At 37.2% G+C, this 22,072-nt stretch overlaps 1 protein-coding gene and 1 pseudogene across 1 annotated transcript in view; one reads left to right on the forward strand and one right to left on the reverse strand.

The window, feature by feature from the left end:
- Positions 1-22,072, reverse strand: part of LOC146614047 (neurexophilin-1) — a 73,369-nt gene that overhangs the window by 21,362 nt on the left and 29,935 nt on the right. The window lies entirely within an intron of this gene.
- LOC146614048 (uncharacterized) lies at positions 2,702-5,561 on the forward strand (annotated as a pseudogene).

Here is a 22,072-nt window from a genome sequence, read left to right on the forward strand (position 1 = left end):
TAAAATTAATAAAAATGTATAAAAATGTCAGTCACCCACAGAGTAAAAAGCCAGAGAATAAAAATAGGTTTTTAATCTGGACTTAAAACCGGTACTGATGTAGCTTGTCTAATATGAAGAGGAAGATTGCTCCAAAGCAACGGGGCCACAGGGGAGAACGCCCGGTCTCCCCTGAGTTTCAGCCATAACTTAGGGACTGAAAGCAGCAGTTGCTCAGCTGACCAGAGGGAACGAGTGGGAACATAAGGCTTCAACAAATCGGACAAATAAATGGGTGCCAAACCATTTAAATATTTAAAAAACAATAAAAGAACTTTAAAAATGGATCCTAAATTTGATTAGAAGCCAATGTAGGGAGGCCAAAACCGGAGTGATGTGGTCGAATTTCCTTCTACCAGTTAAAAATTGAGCCGCAGCATTTTGCACTAATTGTAAGCGTGACAAAGTGCCCAGCCCACTCCCTATTAAAATGGAATTATAATAATCCAGGCATGATGTAATAAAAGCATGAATTACAGTTTCTAAGTTACGTTTGGAGAGAAGTCATTAACATACTGCTGCATGGGCTGGGCTATAGTATACATCGTAAGGGTTTAAAAACTGAGCTTTAAAATGATTAGCGGTAATAAAAACCGAGAGAGGCCAACAGTGATCACTGACTGTTTTTAGGGGCTTGTTAAGATTAAATAGAACAAGATACAAAGCATTAAGACATGTTAATTTCAGATGGAGACACTAAATATATGTGGCGCAGTAAAACAATCTGACTTGTTCTCAGCTTGTCACACAGGGCCCATGAGAAGCCCATGAAGAGTTCTTCACTTTAAAGATGTGTTCAAGTATGTTGAACCCAAAGTGTTTGTGGACAGAGATGAGAACAGTGCTAAATACCTTGAAGAGTCTGCTGGATTCAAGTTTTTGGCAAGGTTTCTCATATCAGTAGATTCTAATCATGTTTCAAGACCATATGTTCTCAGTGACTGTTGTGATGGTAACGTGTTTGTGTCAAACACATCTTTTCAGGAAAATCTTCATTGTCTCAAGCTGGTTCTATACCAGGATGCATATGAAGTAGGGAACCTACTGGTTCTGCAAAAAAGTAACACGAGGTTTTGGTGGTATACTTCTCTCTACTCAACATTCCCCCATGCCCGGTCAAATGCTGATCATGTGCAGCTAGTCTTACTGTGTAGAGAGACAGATTCTGGCTAACTTGGCCATGAAAAGGTTTTTTTCAGAACACCTGACTGATTTGAAGGTACTAGAGGAGAATGGGATAACAATGGCAGATAAAACTGTTGTGAAAGGACCGCTCTACTGCATTGCTGGATACAACCTGGGCTCTCATTGTATTGGGGGTTCTACAAAAAATTTCAGTTTGTCTGTGTACTTATGCAGCTATTGTCTGTTAACTTGAACTGAATTTCAGGGTGCTGATCCAGCAGTCTGTGGACCTCAATGGACCCCAGAAACGTATAGATCTGCCACTGAACAACTGGAAAGAGAAGACCTGTCAGAAGTACAGGGGATAAAATTTAGGTTTGCATTTAATTCTTTACAAAGCTTTGATGTTTGCACACCTGGCATGCCCCCATGTTTCGGTCATGTCATCTTAAGGGTGTCTGCTCATACGATTTTGCTCTTTACCTCAAGTACTTCATCAACACAGTTCGAAAAGAGTACATCAAGTGTACTTAAATGCAAAAAAAAAAACAGATGCTTCATCCAAACCTTGTGAGGTCAGTCCAAAAACATTGAAATTTAGTGGACAAGCTGTTCAAAATTGCAACTTCTCGAGACCTTTACCTCTCATAATTGGAGACGGAATGCAGAAACCTTAAGATAATATGTGGAAGTTAACTTGGCAGCTCAAGAAGATCGTTGACCTAACTTGTGCTCAGGTTACTCATCTGGATGCTATATTGTATTTGGAAACCAGAGAGGAGCTGTTACCTAATATCAACTTAAGACCTATACATCATTACGTACGACATCATCCAGGACTGATCCTAAAATGTGGCCCTCTCCTCAGGCTGTGGACAATGTGCTTTGAGAGCAAACATAGTTACTTCAAAAAATGTACAAGGCATTTGAAAAATTTCAAAAATATGTGCTTGACTCTTTCAGAGAGACATCAGATGTTTCAGGCCTTTCTTTCTGCTGGGTCAGCAATTCCCCCAACATTGCAAATATAGGATGGCTCAATGTTTAATGCTTTCATATCATTTCATCTCAAGCGCTTCGACACCAAACTCTGTGCATTCCTCTCCTGTGGATGTCCTTCCCTCTCCGACCTCAATTTCTTCTTCACCAGCATCATCCATGACTTTTTCATCACCTTCAGGAATCTGTACACCATTAATGCTAAACTGGATAGAGAGATTTGAGATACCAAGGCTCCCCAAGGAGTTGGTACAGAACTTGGAAAGACAGAAAAGACCAAGTGCAAGACAAAGATGAGAAAAGGTAAGGATTGTGGTCTCTGAAATGATGAAGATTTGTCAGAATCCAACCAAACGCAACACTACAGAGATAGCAAAAAGGATGGTGGCCAAGTATCCCAAGTCTCTTCAAGACGTGATTGATGGTGATGTTATTGGACCTGGATATCATTCCCTGGTAAAGCAGCTTCAGGCAGGAGTTGAAAACATCAAGCGACCTGACACACCAAAAGTAAGAAAATGCAAAGCGGCATCAGATGATGGCAATGACACAGATGAAATGCCTTCTGAAGAAAAAGCAAGTGTTCAAGACACATATGACTGTATTAGCTGGTAGCCATGCATTTGCCACTCTCTGAGACCGTGGAGAGTCTGCTTGAAAAAAAGAAGAAATGAAGAAGCTGTTTAAAAAGAAGAAGTACAGTACAGATATTCTGGAAAAACTAGTCAAGTGCACCTATTACATGCAGCGTAAAGATATCAACAAAAGGGCAAGCATCCAGAAACTATGCCAGGAATGGCTCTTTCTCTTCAATGAAACCAGTATGACAGCACATTTTCTAGAAACGGACTGGTGTGAATCTGATGGAGAACTTCCTCACCATTGTAGACAAAAAGGGGGCAGGTCTGTTAAAGTTCCTCAAATATGTTGATGCACAAAAGCGCAAATAACTCCTGAATTCTCTTCTCAAGCTTCAGACTGAAAGAGTTAGTCCAGTGGTTGCTCGAAAGAAGTCATTGAGATGATGCTCAATGACTTTTGAGATGATGCTTCTTACTGGCTCATTTTGATGAGAAGGAAGAGCTTCTGTTCCACTGGTTTAAGATGACAAGCCTTGCAGAAGATGTTCAGACGGAGAAAGTGCCACCAACACCCTGCGTCGTTGTTTGTGGTAAATAGATATAGCAAAATTCAACAGTTTCTTTCTGCTCTAACTGCCTTGTTCTTGTATTTTTGGCTTGTTTAGTTTCATGTTCTGTTGCTTTCACACTGAGGAGTGGCTAACACAAACATAGAAGTTCAGCCAGCAAGTTAAGTGATCCACTGATATATGTAAAAAGTATCTCTGTATTATTGTTATTAAAGTTTTTAATTTTTAATTTTTAAATTCTCAGGTTCCTCCTGCTTCGCTGCTGAGACATTCATGTTGAGCATCGACATGAAGATTGTTAACGACCACATCACAACCTTCATGTCTGCCTAATGTTTGGCAGTTACTACTGCTTTAACATACACTACCCCGTGGAACTACAATCAACACTGTAGTTCCTTGAATGGTAAAATTTGTTTTATTATGGATTTACAGTGGGGCAAAAAAGTATTTAGTCAGCCACCGATTGTGCAAGTTCCCCCACTTAAAATGATGACAGAGGTCAGTAATTTGCACCAGAGGTACACTTCAACTGTGAGAGACAGAATGTGAAAAAAAATCCATGAATTCACATGGTAGGATTTGTAAAGAATTTATTTGTAAATTAGGGTGGAAAATAAGTATTTGGTCACCTCAAACAAGGAAAATCTCTGGCTCTCACAGACCTGTAACGTCTTCTGTAAGAAGCTTCTCTGTCCCCCACTCGTTACCTGTATGAATGGCACCTGTTTGAACTCATCATCTGTATAAAAGACACCTGTCCACAGCCTCAAACAGTCAGACTCCAAACGCCGCCATGGCCAAGACCAAAGAGCTTTCGAAGGACACCAGGAAAAGTATTGTAGACCTGCACCAGACTGGGAAGAGTGAATCTACAATAGGCAAGCAGCTTGGTGTGAAAAAATCAACTGTGGGAGCAATCATCAGAAAATGGAAGACATACAAGACCACTGATAATCTCCCTCGATCTGGGGCTCCACGCAAGATCTCATCCCGTGGGGTCAAAATGATCATGAGAACGGTGAGCAAAGATCCCAGAACCACACGGGGGGACCTGGTGAATGACCTGCAGAGAGCTGGGACCAAAGTAACAAAGGTCACCATCAGTAACACACTACAACGGCAGGGAATCAAATCCCGCAGTGCCAGACGTGTTCCGCTGCTGAAGCCAGTGCATGTCCAGGCCCGTCTGAAGTTTGCCAGAGAGCACATGGATGATACAGCAGAGGATTGGGAGAATGTCATGTGGTCAGATGAAACCAAAGTAGAACTTTTTGGTATAAACTCAACTCGTCGTGTTTGGAGGAAGAAGAATACTGAGTTGCATCCCAAGAACACCATACCTACTGTGAAGCATGGGGGTGGAAACATCATGCTATGGGGCTGTTTTTCTGCCAAGGGGACAGGACGACTGATCCGTGTTAAGGACAGAATGAATGGGGCCATGTATCGTGAGATTTTGAGCCAAAACCTCCTTCCATCAGTGAGAACTTTGAAGATGAAACGAGGCTGGGTCTTCCAACATGACAATGATCCAAAACACACCGCCCGGGCAACAAAGGAGTGGCTCCGTAAGAAGCATTTGAAAGTCCTGGAGTGGCCTAGCCAGTCTCCAGACCTCAACCCCATAGAAAATCTGTGGCGGGAGTTGAAAGTCCGTGTTGCTCGGCGACAGCCCCAAAACATCACTGCTCTCGAGAAGATCTGCATGGAGGAATGGGCCAAAATACCAGCTACTGTGTGTGCAAACCTGGTAAAGACCTATAGTAAACGTTTGACCTCTGTTATTGCCAACAAAGGTTATGTTACAAAGTATTGAGTTGTATTTTTGTTATTGACCAAATACTTATTTTCCACCCTGATTTACGAATAAATTCTTTACAAATCCTACCATGTGGATTCATGGATTTTTTTTTTCACATTCTGTCTCTCACAGTTGAAGTGTACCTCTGGTGCAAATTACTGACCTCTGTCATCATTTTAGGTGGGGGAACTTGCACAATCGGTGGCTGACTAAATACTTTTTTGCCCCACTGTATTTTTGTGTTTATCAAACTTAGCCATTTAATATCCTGCCTCAGGTTGTTAATTTCCTCAATCTCTCTCTCGCCCTTTTTTTCCATAAAGGTGTTTGTTTTCCATAAATCCTGAGAACGCACAAAGGTTGAGTCCAAGAAGAAAACTGTGTTCTCGGTCAATCCCAGTCTTCATTCTCATCTCAGACATTGTTGACCATGAGTGGATCTAGTTCTGCCCTTCTTGTTTGAGACAAAGTGATAAAGGTATACTCTGTTACATACTCAACAGATGTTCTGTTGATGAAACAATTGTTACATTTCTGATTTTGAGTGGGAAGTTTTTAACAATGTGAAGTTTTACTAGGCGCAGTTTGTAAAAGTACTAAGAAAGAACTAAAAGTACTACTTTTGCATCACTGTTTTATATCTGGAAAATGTGGTAAACCTGCTTGTTCCAGGAGTGACTTGGATTTGAATTTTCCTACAGTTTTAAAAATATTTGTATTCCAATGGTATAAAAAAGGTATGGTGCATGTACATTGCTAACATTTTGTGGTTAACCAAAAATTGCAGATGAAGTTCTCAAAACAAGTGTGAAGTTTTTTTGTTTTATTACCTGGTGCAGTTTTAAGATGTACATTTTCAGCGTTACTGCTGAGTTCTGTGTGTAAAATATGTTGATGTAAACTTGTTCGTGGAATTTCTTAAATTCAGATTTTCTTTCAATTATAGAAAAAAATGTTTCATTCTCTATGTCTGCATTTGGATAGTTTGAAAAGACAACATTCTATGTGTACTGACATTTATGTAGTGAGAACAGCACCAGTAACACTTAAATTTATGGTACAGGTGTCTGATTTGTCTGCTCCAGGTAGTGTAAAATATAATGTATGCTGAACTTACAACATTGGTTTTACACAGTTTGAACAGAACTTGTAAAAATTCAGTGATTCTTTACTCTTTGTCACGGTTCTGGGTCATGTTGACCCAGCTTTCTGTTTTTCATGCTTTAGTGTTTTTCTAGATTATGATTTATGATTTGATTAATCAGTGATACTGTTTTGATTATGATTATTATTTAGTAGGCTTTGGTCAGTGTCAAGTCTTTCTCTCTGTCTAAGTAATGTGTGTTTTGTTTCCTGTTTTACTTTGAAGTTCTTGTTCCTATCTGATGTCAGTGTTTCAGCTTTGTGCTCTCCCTGTCTCGTCAGTGCAATCAGCGTCAGCCGTGTTTCCCAGCTGTTTCCTCTTCGCTCCGTTCACCTCTTGTATTTAGTGTCTGTGGCTGTGTCCCAACTCAGGGTCTGCACGCTTGAAGTACGCATTTTAAGTGCGATTATGTCACCGCCACGCGACGATGGCTGTCCCAATTCGAAGTGTACTTCAAATGCGTACTCCAAATGCGCCGTCGATTTCCCCAAATATCAAGCGTGGTTCGGTGCACGCTTCGTGGTCCCATATATCCCACAATTCATAGCGCAGCGGTGGGTGTGGAGAATTTTGCTTAGTTGATACTCAACTAATCAAAGTGATGTCATGACAAAAATGAATGACCAACAAAACATTTTTTCTCCTTCATTTCTGTCACACAAAGCTGTATGAAACATTTCTTGCGGTTAGTATCATGGTTGCTAGGCAACCTGAACAGCGCGACGAAGGGTATACCGTCCCATTTCACAAGCCTCTCACTTCTGCACTTCTTGTACTTATAGTACACACCGTACGTAGTATGCGTAGTGCGCGTACTTCAAGCGTGCAGACCCTGAATTGGGACACAGCCACTGTCTTCCCCTACTTGCTGTCGCGCCGTTAACGTCTGTTCACCCTCTGTGTGTTCCGTTTGCCTGCCAGCCTACCTGCCTAGTTATTCTGTTCTTCCAGTTTAGTTAGTGTTTTTCTGTTCTGCTTCTTACCAGCAATAAAGCTGTGTGTTTTGAGTTACTTCTGCCTCAGTGAGTCCTGCATTTTGGGTCCTCTCTTCCTGCCTGCCTACACACAGACATGACACTCTTGCTGTCATCAATGTTACTATTTGCGATTTATTGAGTAAAAAAGTAAACATTTGATGTTTACAACATCAAATATGTGAAATAAAATACTGTCTTGGAAATTTAAGGTGGACATTTTTGTGTTACATTCAGGAATTTGAATAAATTCATAGTTTGTCTATTAAGCTTGCAGAGTGGAACGATTAAAAGCACTCTAGTCTAAAAAAGGTTATCATCCAATAACAGCTGGCTAAATATTTTACTTACTTACACAATATTTGTATGCATGAAATGAAGTAGTTGATAATTCATACTATGAATATTTCATGAGGTAAACCCTTTCATAAAGCTCATGAGAGTTTGTCATGTCATGTTAATTTATAAAGTAAAATTGGTGTTTGTAAATAGCAAAATAATTTATTCAATTATTTCACTATAATATTTACAGGGAAGCTTTCTATTATTTTTTTAACCATTAAAAAAGTTAATTGCAATACATTTTTAAACACAAGTAAATTATGGTAATTTTTACAGAATAAAATTGAATTTTATTATTTTGACAGTTAATTTTATAGGGAAAAATGTTTTTTGTGGCACAAACTTTATTTTATAGGTTATTTTCATGTTCATATAAGGGAAAAACATATTTTTTAAGTTAAAACATTTTTGTTTACAGTAAAACATTGACCCAAGCACTATTTTTAACCATAACATCAACAATAACCATACGTTCTTACTGTAAAAGAAGAAAATGTTCTACCTTTTAATTTGTTTGGTTAGTTTTTTTAACAGTGTGTGTCGTCTGCGCTTTCAGCTTTATTGCTCAACACAAATGATCTGGGAATACTGGGAACTCTAAATTAACTACGCAGAGTGGAAACACGACAAAGGCACAAAATATATAGAAACCAGGGGAAGAGGAACACAAAGGGAGGACTAAAAGTGGGAACTAAGAACAAGACTAAGTAGTCCAAAAATCAGACACAACATTAACACAAAGCAAACCAGGAATCTCATATTGAAATAACTCAATTCCAAGTCCAAAAACTAATGAAGCTACGAAAAACAGACCCAGGACCGTGACACATGTGCAACATGAAGGTATTTAACAAATGGGAAATATCATGTCCAAATGTTATTTGCTAACCTTCTATTTTTCTTGATTTATGTTAAGCCTTTCCCTTCATTCACTTGTCTTACAAATTATAACATGAGCATCGATTGATGAAGTTCAGCAATAACAATGCTACTCTTCCTTACTGAAAGTTTGCAGGCAGAAATGGGATTCTGCCTAGAGAAATGCAGACGCTAATATGTCCTGTGGTACCATAAATCAAAGCCAGCTTTATTTTGTCAGCACACAGATGGCTCAAATACACAGCTCACCTCAATTAAGACTTGAGAATGGAAGCTGAAAGGGAAAAGTGTTTGGAGAAGAAAAGGGGCACCTGTTCGCCTGTCATATCTGGAGCTCTTCTGATCAGTGGCTCTGAGCTTCCCCCAGAGCTGTTTCAATGCTGAATTAATGATGGCAAACAAAGCCAAAGCCTCCTCACAGCCCCTGTGTGAGTTCATTCTCTTTCCACTTTGGTCCCTCTCAACTAATCTTCAGTGTCACACTTAATGAGATTTTCAGTTTGTAAAGTAAGTGGAGCAATAACTCCCCCAGCCCAGACTGGCATCACCATTCCCACCATCTCCTTGAATGCTTTTAAGCAACTACTTCTGCATTTTCTCTCTATTCCTCCTCTTACTAAAGGATGCATTATGAAGGATTATTATTTATGAAAAATTACATTGAATTATTCATTGTCCAAATACTTGGACACAGATTGTGTGGAATGGATAGCATTTTTTTTAACTTCATTTTTTATAATGAGTAGTTTCTTCAGCTTCTCTTTGTGCTGGAGAATACAGTGAAAATTAGATTAATATACATATAAACATGAGCAGAATATAACAAAAATGCAGTTAAAGTTGTTTCCATTAACAAAGCGTGTTTTATTTCATGTAATTACTGTTTTGTTTAGTCTGATGTTAATAATTGTAAGGAAATTTTCAAAAGACCAAGTTAAAAAAAAAAAAAGGAGTCTATGGCTGATGGGTGTTCTTGGTTTCCAAACAGAAATGTTTCCAGTTTAATTATGACTGGAAGATTGTTTATTTTTACAAACTAAAAACATAACAATGAAATTCTTACAAAATAAGCATGAACATTCCAAAAAATGAAAAAAAAATTCCAGAACAACCTATGCAGAAAACCATGAGACTTCCTTGTCAGTGCTCGTCCTCTTCCTAAACCACACAGGTTTTTATGCTGCCATCGCACTTACATGCTTAAAGTGGTAGGCAGCTCTTTCAGATTCTATCACTACCTTCTGTAAACATAGCTTAATGTTCAAATTTATTCATCCTGAAAAGATCAGTTATGTAGCTCATCTGTGAATTATAAACCAAACATAAGCTCAATCGTCAATCTGGCACCTATAATAATAATAATAATACATATAATAAATTTATTCTTCTGTTATTGTAAACTTTAGGCACTTCACCACAGAACGTTAGTACTTGTATACGGTCCCAGCTTTGATTCTGAAACAAATGTATATTTTTTCCTTGTAGGGTGGTTGATCAAGTCTTGTTTCTGTTCTGCCAAATGACTTGACAAAATCCACGTAGGCTTACCAGAAAGAGACCAAAGAAATACAGTATCTTGCATGCCAGGAAAATAATCAGGGACAGTGCAAACTTTCTTTTTCAGATTACTGTATGAATGTGTATATAAATACAAGGCCATCTTCTTGACTGTGTTTGTAGTTTGAGACATGTGCACCTCAATAAGTGGTTTTATACTGATAAAGTATAATAACTTTTTGTTTCTCATTACTAATATATATTATAATTCAATTAAGCTGTGAAGTTTGAGTACCTACTGATTGATATTAATATTAACATGATAAAACACTAGGTTTGTACAGTAATGCTACAATACTGCTTTATACCTTACCATATATTACCACATCACATCACTACATTTCTTTTTCTATATTTGTCCTTAAAATCATCTTAAAAAAAAATAGATCTATTGCTGCTGCAAGCCCAATTCCTTACTTAGTAAATTTTTCCAGTTACTCCAAACTACATTGTGGTTGAATGACATTCATCAGCAATGCTGGGATTTGATTTTACTTTCGCAACTGGAAAACAATTAGGACACACTCACTTACTGTGCCTCAACATGTAATTATATTAACAAATATACAACAGAACATTCCTAATAATCAGTAATGAAAAAAGTAAAAACAATTTGATGGTTTTTAATGAGCCATAAAAACAAAACAAAATTAAAATAACAAACATCTTCCGATTAAACCAAGTGTACTCTGAATTTGGAATCACACTGAACATGTTGAGTTTACCTGGTAGACTTTTGGTTTGTCGTGAAACACAATGAAATAATTGCCCACCCACCAGTAAATGTAAAAAAGAGTCAAGTGTTTCCTTATACTGATAAGATGATCCAAAGAGTCCATACAGGTTGCACAGGTAGTCTACCACGGTTGTATGTCCGCAATTGTGTGATAGAGATACCAGGAGATGCCCTATTACATTAGGAAAGCAGGACCGGACAGGGCCGTAGAAAAGCATCAACTGAGCCTCAGGACCAATATTTCTTTGGGCAAGAAGTAACATAACAAACACCACCAGTCCCTCAGTGGGATTTGCGCTCACAGCCCAGCACCATGCAAATCAACTGACATTCCACAGAGAATACTGGAACTGGCTGGTCTGCCACTGGCATCCTCTTCTCTTCACAGATGAGAGCAGGTTTGCATAATTTTTCAGAGAAGATCACCAGCAGCCAAATGCTCAAAGTATTCTTCTTCTCTTTATCATCTTTTGCTAGGATTTATCTCGAAGAGGAATCTGTTAAATCAAATACAAAAATCCTCAAAACAAAACAGTTAGTAATCAGTGACTGATCCTAGTCTTTACAGTAATGTACAGATTTTTAATGTATCACCAATAAAAACAGCAAAACAGCGGGAGTTTACAAAGAGCATGTTTGTGGTGAGTGCATGTTATTCCTGCACCAGAGCAGTGTGTGGCACCAAAGAGGTTAGGTTAAGCTTCTTGCATTTAGAAATGCATTTATGATCTGTCATGAGGTGTGGAATGAGAGAAATGAAAATGCAGTATTTAGAACCAAGCAGGTTAAGCTAAAAACTAACCTTTAATTAGTATGTATGCAATCCACAGGGGGGGAAATAAAAAGTTTTTGGAGAACAGCAAGCACACGAGAGGAAGTTAAAGAATGACCTGAAAAAGAACAAAAGAAAAGCTATGAAAACATACAAGGGAGTTAGGGGAAATGTATATATTATATATAACAAGTCAGAGCAAAACTAAATGCAACACACAGGAGACAGATGACTATATGGAGAACAGAAAATGAATCATTTGAGACAGGAAGTCACAGAGATGGAGATGTTTACACAATACTTAACACTGAAGGGCCACATAGAAGGAACACGACGAGAAGAACTTTTCATATGTATCTATAAAGTGCCCATGAAAAGTCTCACATTGTGACACAGAAGATGAAAGCTGATAGTGACAACAAGACATTTGAAAGCATTGTTCTTTTGAAGTTAACTGCTATACAACACACATACTTTATGATACATAGATAACCTGTTAGGGTTTTCACAGAAAAACCACATTTATGATAAGTGTAATTTCTGAACATCCTTAAAATGCTTATGCTGCAAACCCACCTTTTTACAACGCCCCTGTACACCAACAACCCATATAACGAATCCCCTGAAAGAAAGAAAAGCAAACCTTTGGGAATGCAGTGGACACTTGAATAGATAAATCAGACTAAATCCAAAAAAGTACTGAATGCTAACAAGTGTGGAAAAGCTAAAAATGCTAGCATCACCTCAGTAATTAGCTTTGCTAGCAATCCCATTTTCTTCTCAAAATCACTAGCACTAAGAGTTGGTTTATAGTTTAATAATAGTTAGCTGACACCTCTGTTAACTTTATAACTATTCATAGAGATTTGGTGCTAAGCTGGAGCAAAGGCAGTGTCGTATATTAGGATGCTAATGCTAATGAACTTGAGTTTAGTATACTTGCCTTGGAGATACAGTGTTTTCCATTCTTCCCCTTCTGATTGTGAAAGGTCCTTTGTCCTTCAACAAAATTAGCATTGTTTTTGCAACAACAACTTCCTGTGTCCAGGGTGTCGCTTATCCAGACGTTAACTTGTACGGTCCATTTACCATCTTATCTCTGGTCCAAACTATAAATGGTACACTTGCCTCCCTGGAATTTTCCCTTGTTGCTGATTTTGAGTGACGAAACATTTCTCCCACAAAATGCTACGTCCAGATGAACAGAATCAACTTTTGGAGACTTGTTGCTGATTATTTACAACAACAACAAAAAGTCTTAACCTTTGCTTCCAAAAGACTGACAATTCCACACTGTTCACTTGTAACATTGTCCCATAATGGCCTCTCCATGAGCTGTTTTGCAAGTTAACTGTTGTTGACATTGCACATCAGTGTGCCCACTCTGTAACCCTTAGACTTAATTTATTACAAGAACTACGTGATCACAAAAGTTTTTAGTTTAACTACCCAGACAATACCCTTTGTCGTTGTGCATCAGCATTACAGAGGAACCTAGTCTACTGCTTTGCCTGCATTACACAGGTCTCTACATGACCCAGAGGTAGATTCAGTAGTGTTTATGTGGTTTCCTCATTGGTGAGACATCAGATCATTTACCTCACCATCTCATTGAATGCTTTTAAGAAACATCACAGATGCTTTTTCTCTCTGTTTGCAACCCCATCCTGGAGGCACCAATAAGGTAGCTTGGAGATCATTTGAGGTGTGTTAGTTTTCAGTTGTTAATTGTCTCTTGACAACAGAGCATGAACTTTGCCTGAAGCCAGTAATTTGAGAATACAAGATACAGAAGATGGAAAGTCAGCTACATAAGCTAACATGGTAACATCTTGATGTCCTGACGGCACCCTGTTAGCAAGCTTTCCTCAGCTGTTACATGAATTTTCCATGCCAGCATTCCTCAACCATAAATGACAACTTATGATCAAAAATATAGTTTTCCAGTCCTTCATCTGTGGAATTTCACCTTCTCTTCCTCTCAGGTAATTACAGTAACATATCGACTTAGGAGGTCATCAGTGCCTCATTGGTAAGAGCATGAAACAAAAGTGTAGTAATGTTTGGACTTTAGATGGGACGTGGCCTAGTGGTTGTCTGCTGACTGATCCATTCTGTAAATATCACATTTGCAGAGAGGTTATAAGAGTATTGGTGTGGTTTTCTGTGTCTTTTTGGTGCTCTTTAGGTCTGTCATCGCAGACATAGGCCCAGACAAACCGGAGGCTTCATGTTGCTTAAAGGTGAGTGTGGCAGGTAAAGGTATAAAAAAAATTGAAGGTACTAATTTGTAACTGCCTCCAGAAAATTAATTTCTGATATCGATATCAACAGAATGCAAATAAACAAATTCTTTAAATTTATGCATGTTGTGGACAAAAGATATTTTATTCTGTATTCTTATGGTGACAGTTTATAATCAGAACTATCATTGATCAATCATTCATCATTGTCGAATCAGTTGACAGAATAATCTTTGAATTATATCTAGGTTAATCTGAGCAAATATTAATGTACACAGATTATCATCACTTTAATCAGTCTATTGTTGTTCTGTATCATTCTTTCTATCTGCTTAAGCTGTTGCAAATGGTATTCACATCATTGTATCCACACCTCTCGAAGCTGTGGGTCCAGTAGGGCCTGCTACATTCACTTGCACACATATTCAGGCCTATAACAACATGCACATAGAATTATGTAAAACACGCACGTTCACACACACACTTATTAAGGACAGGGAGGTCGTTTCAGGACAGTCTCTCTGTTGGACACGCAGTCTCACAAAACTGCACAACATATCACACACTTGTTTGTCTCTAAAGTAGCATCTGATGTCTATATAAGGAGAACTTTGTCTCTAAAGTGGCATCTGATGTCTATATAAGGAGAACTTTTTGAGTGTGGGGAACTGTTATCATTTCCAGTAAGATCTAACTGTGACGTCATCAGGGTAATATAAGGATGGGGAGCGGTCTGCTCGAAGAAGATTGTTGTTGAAAAGTTTCTTCCCACACTCTGTGCAAGTGTGTAAATAAAGATCACTATTTTTTGCCACCTACCTGGATTCAGTCTGCTTTCTTCTCTTACCCAAATCGAACGAGTTTCAACAATGTCTAAAGTTATTTTATGCTGTTTTTTTTAGATTGCTTTGAATCTGTTCCTTTGTATGGAATAAACATGGTAATTTGCAATTTGGAAGCTATTAGCACATCTCCTAGTCTGCCTTGATACCTGTATGTTTCTGAGCCAAGCAGAAACATACAGGTATCATGTATGTTTCTGTCACTCTGTACTTTTTGTTCTAAGTTTTGTGAAAAGTTATATTCAAAGTTACTTAACATCATGGCTAGGGATAGGAATTGATAATAAATTGTAATAGTGATTTCAATTTCATTCTCAATATCACTTATTGATTTGTTTCCTTGTCGATTCTCTTATCGACTGTCATTTGGTTCCACCATTGCTAAGCAGCATATCAAAGACATTATATCCATGCAGATTAAGTTCATGCAGTGGGTCAAATTTTTTTGCATGTTGGAGGTATTTTCCTTCTTTTCTGTACTCAAACTAATTATTACACACATTACACAGAAAACTTTTCTTAAAAGTAATACATTACTTAATTGCTCCAATGAGAAAGTAATTCATTATACTACCTTCATGTTCCAATAGCTGAAAAACACTCTCATAATTACATTTAAAAAATTAAATTTTATTTATTCAAATTTTTCATGTTAGTGAATTAAATCTCTGCTAAACATGCACTGTAAACCCGAATGTTCAAAGTAATTAAACAGATTAAGTAGTGTATACTCAAAGTTTTTAAAAAGTTCTGTTAACTTAAATATGTCAAGTTCGTATAACATGTTCTTCTTTTTGAGTAAATGAAACTAATAATATTTGATTGAATTGAACTATTTCTATATTAAGTAAGCATCACTTAAAATCATAACTTAAGCACAACGTAACACAGTTAAGTTAGGACATATAAGAATGGTAAAGTCCTGTTATTTTTGTTGTTTCAAGTAGGATTTAATAATAAACTTAATTTATGTAGCACATGCTAAAATACAATAAAATCTCAAAGTGTTTCACCAAATAAGTAAAATCAAATTGTCTTAAATGCATTAGTGGAAGACAAAATGTATTTATTTTAATATTCATTGTTTTATCAATGTGTCCTACATATATATTTTTAATTTTTTCCGTAAGTGTTGAGCAGCTGCAGGAATCAATTTTTATTCCGAGTTAATCTCTGATTCACCCTCCGAAGCGGAAGGCGGCGCTAATGAGCATTAATACGAAACACAGAAGAAGTGAAGGTATATGGGCGGGAACAGCACCAAAGAGGCAACACGGACGACTGGAGAAAGTTGGACCTAACGGCAGCAACTAGCATCACTGGACTTACAGTAAGTTTTCAATGTTGATATTAGTTTATTGTTAAAATACGAATATTTAGTTGTATTTTGGGTGCGTGTCGAAAAGAATAGCAGAAATGTCGGTCCGTGTTTTTTATGTGCTTTGCTGCTCTCCCCGAAGGAAACTTTGCGCTTGCAGAGCTAGCATTAAGTTGTTGTAATGAGGGTCGCAGGCTGTTTAAAAAGTTAGATACTACTTGTTCTAGAGGTGGCGCCTGGTCGCCTAGTATAAAACAAAGTATTTTAATCTCTCTAAATTTTTAAACCCCCTCTCATGACTCAGAATAGTTGGGTCCAAACAAGCCCGTTGTCCCTGCAGTTACACAACGGAGATGCCTGTCTGCAGTGAGAGTGCTTTCAAGCAGTTTTCTTGTTAGAAACGCTATATTTTAAACTATATGTTCAGGGTTAGGGTTGTGAAGGAGCTCTTGGACCTCTGGCCTGCTCTAAAAATGGAGTCTGAGGTAATATGGATCAGCTCTCTTTAAAATGAAAATTGTAATTCTTACTCATGTGGCAGCTTTTTGCTGCTTTATAAAGATGTGCGAGATTCTTCAAATTGAACTGTATTGTTCTTCTGCTGTAGTTGTATGCAGAGTTTCAGCGGATTACAAATCAGAACCTGCCCAATACATTCTACGCTGAACTTGACCGCCATCTTCCTCGACTGATGACCTTATTCAGCCAGGGCATCAAAAACTGGGAAGACAGCAGATGCCCTGGTTGAAATTCTAAGAATTCACAATGAACAGGTAATAATAGATTGTTACACATTTCATAGGTTGAACCAGTGGAACATTGGACAGGTTCAATGATTTAAATGAGCTTTTTGAATTTTGCTATTACTCCACTTTGTGTTTGCTATTTGTCTGACTGTATTAAAGATGTGAACAGGTTATTTGTGGACATATGTTCTGATTTGACTGTTGTTTTTGTTGTTGTTCAGTAAACTCACCAGTATATACAATTCTGTTTTTATCTGGAAATAGGAAATCCATGATATCCACACCAAGCGCACTACCGTTCTCCACGCCCTTCCTGTCTATCTGCGTGAGGATGTCTCTGGATTTTTCAGAACCTGCACTGTGAGTGTCCTTAAGTATCTAACAGATACTACTGTGTATATAAACAGTGCATCAAAGTACAAACATGTATTTTGATGCACTGTTTGGACTTATCTTTGTTTAGTCTACCCATAAGGTTTCCATGTATGGTCTTTTCTGTCTCCTCACTACGAATGAACTGAATTGGTGTTTTGTTGAAAGTGATAAGATGTTTAGTAAAACATTTTCCTGTGTATTTCCTTTAGCTTAGTTTCAGTCTATCTCACACCACTTGATTCTCTGGTGAATTAGCTGATTTATGTGTGCAGAACATGGATCTTCTGTTTTTCACCTCTTACAGTGAGACTCAGGTCTCCCTTGTAAAAGAGGTATTGGATCTCAGTGGGAGTTGGTAAAATGAGAAATTATATGTCGTCTGTTGTATTTCTTGGGTTAGATTGTGATTAGTATCTCTTTTTCATTAATTCAGGACGAATCTGATGAGTTGGAGCTTGATGGTGTTGAAGTGGCCCTCTTCACTGTCATCAGTGACCATGACACAACAAGTCCAGTTCACTACCAACCTGTGAAAATCTCTGTCGTCATTGTAAGTGATGCCGTGTTCAGTCTCCCCAGATTTGGTGAAGCCTTCCTGGTAATGTTTGGACTGATCTATGCACTTCACCTCAGCTACCCCAAAGGCCTGACCAACACTTTAGAATTTACTCAAAAGATTTTATTTGGTCTAGAAAGTGGTAAACTGTCACCCAGGTTACAGACCCTCAAGAATGACTTGGTTATGTAGGAACTCATCTGAAAGAAGGATGCAGGGTGAAGCATTATAAAAGGCTAGTTCAAAGTTCTCTCCTTTCATCTAAATAATGCCTCAAAACATTATTGCATTACTCTACAGGTGTTCAGCCAATAGGTCCAAACTATACAATGTGCCTTTGTTCTCATTAACATAATGCAAAGCAACACTAATGTTTTGTATGTTTTAATGTTTTTCGTAATACTATTTCCAAAACATTGTGGGCTGCGCAAGATGACCTAAATTTCACTGTTTGATACTAGTTAATGTAAAACAAATAGCATTGTAATTCACTCAAATTGCTGCCTTGTTGTCTTATTCAGATATTAGCCAGAGAGCCAAAAGCACATTTTGATATTATTAATTATTATTTGGCATTATTTTTCATTACTCTGACAGTTTTCCTGACTAAACAATTTTTGGTCTACTTATTTTAATTTATAAATGTTTTTGTTAATTATTTTTAATTAATTTAAATTTTTTTTTTTTTAATGTATTTAATTTCAACATAGTGCTAAAAGGGAGCAGGCAAGATACTGTTCAATGGCAGATGTTTATGACTTTTGCATATTAAGTTACCGATACTCAGTGTAATTGAGGCAATCAATTGCCTCAAAAATTTTAAGTTTTGGGTCACATGTTTTTAAGTATCAAGTAGTCAACATATTTGACTAACGTGTACTTAAAATAATGACAACACAAACTAATAAACATTTGAGTTTTGTTAACATAAAAATGTTGTGGTTGTGTACTTATTTTTTATAAGTTCTGTGAACTTATTTCTTTGAATTTGTAAACTTGAAACTTTAAGTCATATTAACTGCAAATATTTGAGTTGACCGTTCTCAAAAGATACAAGTACCATGTAATCCAAACTTTTATGTTCTGGAAAAATTTGACTTTTGAGTTGATCAACTCAAAAAAATTGAGGCAATCGATTGCCTCAATTTTTTTGAGTTCTGGTAACTTATTCGGGTTTACAGTGTGGGATATTTGATCAAGTGACTTGCACAACATACCATGAAACTGCACTGAGGACAGAACTGAAGTGAAATAAAGAAGGCAGGAGATCAAAAACACTGCACTGCTAAAACCTCACCTTGCTCTTTCTCTCGTTTATCTGACAGCAGTGCTTTTCAGTCTGGGGCTGGGCCCCCTTGTGTGCTGAAAAGGTACTAGTGGGCCGTAGTAATAACAGAAATTCAATCTGAAAAAGTGTGTACAGTTACGTCTTTGTAAAGTGAAGATTTAAGATTAGGTTGGATCTTATGCTTTTTAAGTGGGTTCAGCAATTTTGATTTTGTGAATGGCTGCATTGCAGTGTAAGAGATTATTGTTAGTAGGATTTGGTGCTACATATATAATATTTAAAAGGTAACTGTTTTTACATAGGGGTAAATAATCCTAAAACAATCAGACAACACATTATGACTAAGCACCTGCTGACAGTGGGAAGGAAAAACTCCCTTTTAACAGGAAGAAACCTCTAGCAGAACCAGGCTCAGGGAGGGGCGGGGCCATCTGCAGTTGAGGGGGAGGGAGACAGAACATGAAACACTGTTGAAGAAAGCCAGAAATCAATAATAACTAATGATTAAATGCAGAGTGATATATAAATACAGTGCATCTGCATTAGTTTGATGTGCGACTGAAGGACATACCCTCATTAAAAGTAATTCCAAGATTCCTCACAGTGTTACTGGAATTTTTAGGGTTGAGTACAATAACCACATTTTTATCTAAATTTAAAAGTAGGAAAAAAGAGGTTAGGGTTAAGGATAGATAGATAGATAGATAGATAGATAGATAGATAGATAGATAGATAGATATGATTCAAACTACTGCAGTGCAGTACCTTTAAACCTATGCCATGCTCTAATCTCTGTAATAAAATATTATGGTCAATTTTATCAAAGCTGCAGTGAGGTCTAAAGATGAGACTACTATCACAGGCCACAACAAGATCATTTGTAACACTGGATAACACTGTTTCTATATTGTGATGAGTTCTGAAACGTAACGGAAAATAAACCATTCCTTTGTATAGGAATGGTGAGATACTTATGAATGGTTACATTCATTTTAGTTGTGAAGACATTCATGAAGTCATTTCTAGTTAAGGTTAAAAGAAACCTTGGCTCAACAGAGTTCTGACTCTTTGTCCTTCTGGCTAAAGGGCTGAAGAAAAACTTGGGGTTGTTCTTATATTATTTTTTTTTTCAGTCAGTGAAAAAATTGTGAAATGAGCTTTACACAAGGTGCTTTTTTTTTTATAGAGCAACAAACTCTTCCAGAGTAATTGAGCATCTTTTAATAGCAAGATGCCATTTCCTCTCCAACTTATGGGTCATGTGCTTTTAGGTACATGTTTGGGAGTTATACCAGGGAGTCAAATACTTCTGATTTGAGGTTTTTTCCAATAGAAGCCACAGTATCCAGAGTAGTACACAATGAGGATGCTGTTTAGAGGTGCAACGCTATTATAAAAGATAATCTACCTCTGTGGGAGTAGAGCTTGAGGTAGTTGTTCTGTACTTAAGTCGTAGTGTAGATACTAGTGTTGAAAAGTACTCCAGTAAAGTTGAAGTACTGATTCAACTTTTTAACTCAAGTAAAAGTGAAAAAGTACAGACTCTGACATGTACTCAAAGTAAGAAAGCTCTTTGGTGGACGTTTCTACCAGCTATTTTTATGCAAACCTAACTGAACCTTGCTGTATTAATGTAATAATAAATAGTACTAGTAGATGAGAAAACAAACTTTATTTTGGTCTAAATTGTAATTCTAATAAATATTGTTATCAGATAAGCAGAACATGAGCAGAGAAAAAGGAGGAAAATGTAGCTCTGTTTTCTGTTGCTTATGTCGTAGAGGGTGACTTTGACTCTAACCACAAAATGAGAAGAGAAGAGTTTAAGTGGGATTCAACACGTGGGGGATACCCAAAATCGACTGAAATGGCTCTGCGTGGGGAAAGTAATCATAATGCACAATAATTTCCTGTACTGCAACCACAACTTATGGACATCTTTAGTCTATCCGGTGTTGTACCAAAAAAACAGAAGAGAAAGAAAATGGTAGGATTTCATTTCATGTGTTTCTGTTTATTCTCAAATCGGTTTGATGTTTGATGGCCCGCAGTGACATGAAATAATAACGCCCCTCAAATGTGTCAAAACAAAAGTAACGAGCCTGTTTTGAAAAGCTAAGGATTAGAAAGTAGAGACCCTCAAGTAGAGATTTCTTTATACATGTAGTGATTAAAAGCAAAATGTTGTCAGAAAAAAACTACTGAAGTAAACTACAGATACCTGAAAATTCTACTTAAGTACAGTAATAACATATTTGTACTTCATTAACTGGAATGGATTTGATTATTAAAGTTGATTAATAAACCATGGCCTGTGTTTCAAGGATTCTGAGATTTAATATGACTTGAAGGTGTTAATTAATTTAAACTAATTGTTGATCAATTACTAAATCATTTACCTAAGGATGAGATGTATTTTTTTAAGGAAAGAAAGCAACTTCTTTAGTCTACGTAAGTCAAGTGTTTTTGAAGACATTTCTTTTCTTAGACGAAATGTCAAACATCTTCAAAAAAAACAAAAAAACTTACAGAGGTCCAGTTGCTTAAGCTCCTTAGACTACCAAGATGTGGATGACTGAGGACCTAGACACAGTTAAATGTGAATTATTAAAGAATAGGTTATATAAAATAGTTAAATGAGGGGACCAAAAAGAAAAAACCTACAGAGTACAATATCATTTTGGCAAAGTTACACAAAAAAATCAGTATTAATTTTAGTGACCTCATGCTCTGGCCTCTGGAAGACAATTACGTATAGTCGTTGTTGTCTCTAACTTCATGTGTTTGCAGAATTGTCAATTGTTCCTCGGCAGGTTATGTTAATGAGTGGGGGAAAACTATTTGAAGTGTGAATTGGGTAGTGTACTGGGGGCTTCTGTTTATGACTATGCTTCTTCCTCACTATCAACCAGCCAACCTGGTTTCTCGATTTCTGGGGACAATCTAAATCTTAATCTCAAAATTTTTGTGGTAATTTCACAAATTTAAAGAGTGCCAACCAAAAATTCAGAAAAAAACACATTACATAAAAGTTATATATTGATTTGCATGTCACTGAGTGAAATACTTTAAGTATTTAATCCCTCATAACCCATCCAGAATACTAGCTGATGAGCTGAACACGTTTTATGCTCGCTTCGACGCCGCAGCAATTAAAACAACAAACGGCTGCGCGCGCTCGGA

This window comes from Diplotaxodon limnothrissa, linkage group LG18 (genome assembly GCF_057381915.1).
Source record: "Diplotaxodon limnothrissa isolate DT_005_m linkage group LG18, D_limnothrissa_male_GT1.1, whole genome shotgun sequence".
Lineage (NCBI taxonomy): Eukaryota > Metazoa > Chordata > Actinopteri > Cichliformes > Cichlidae > Diplotaxodon > Diplotaxodon limnothrissa.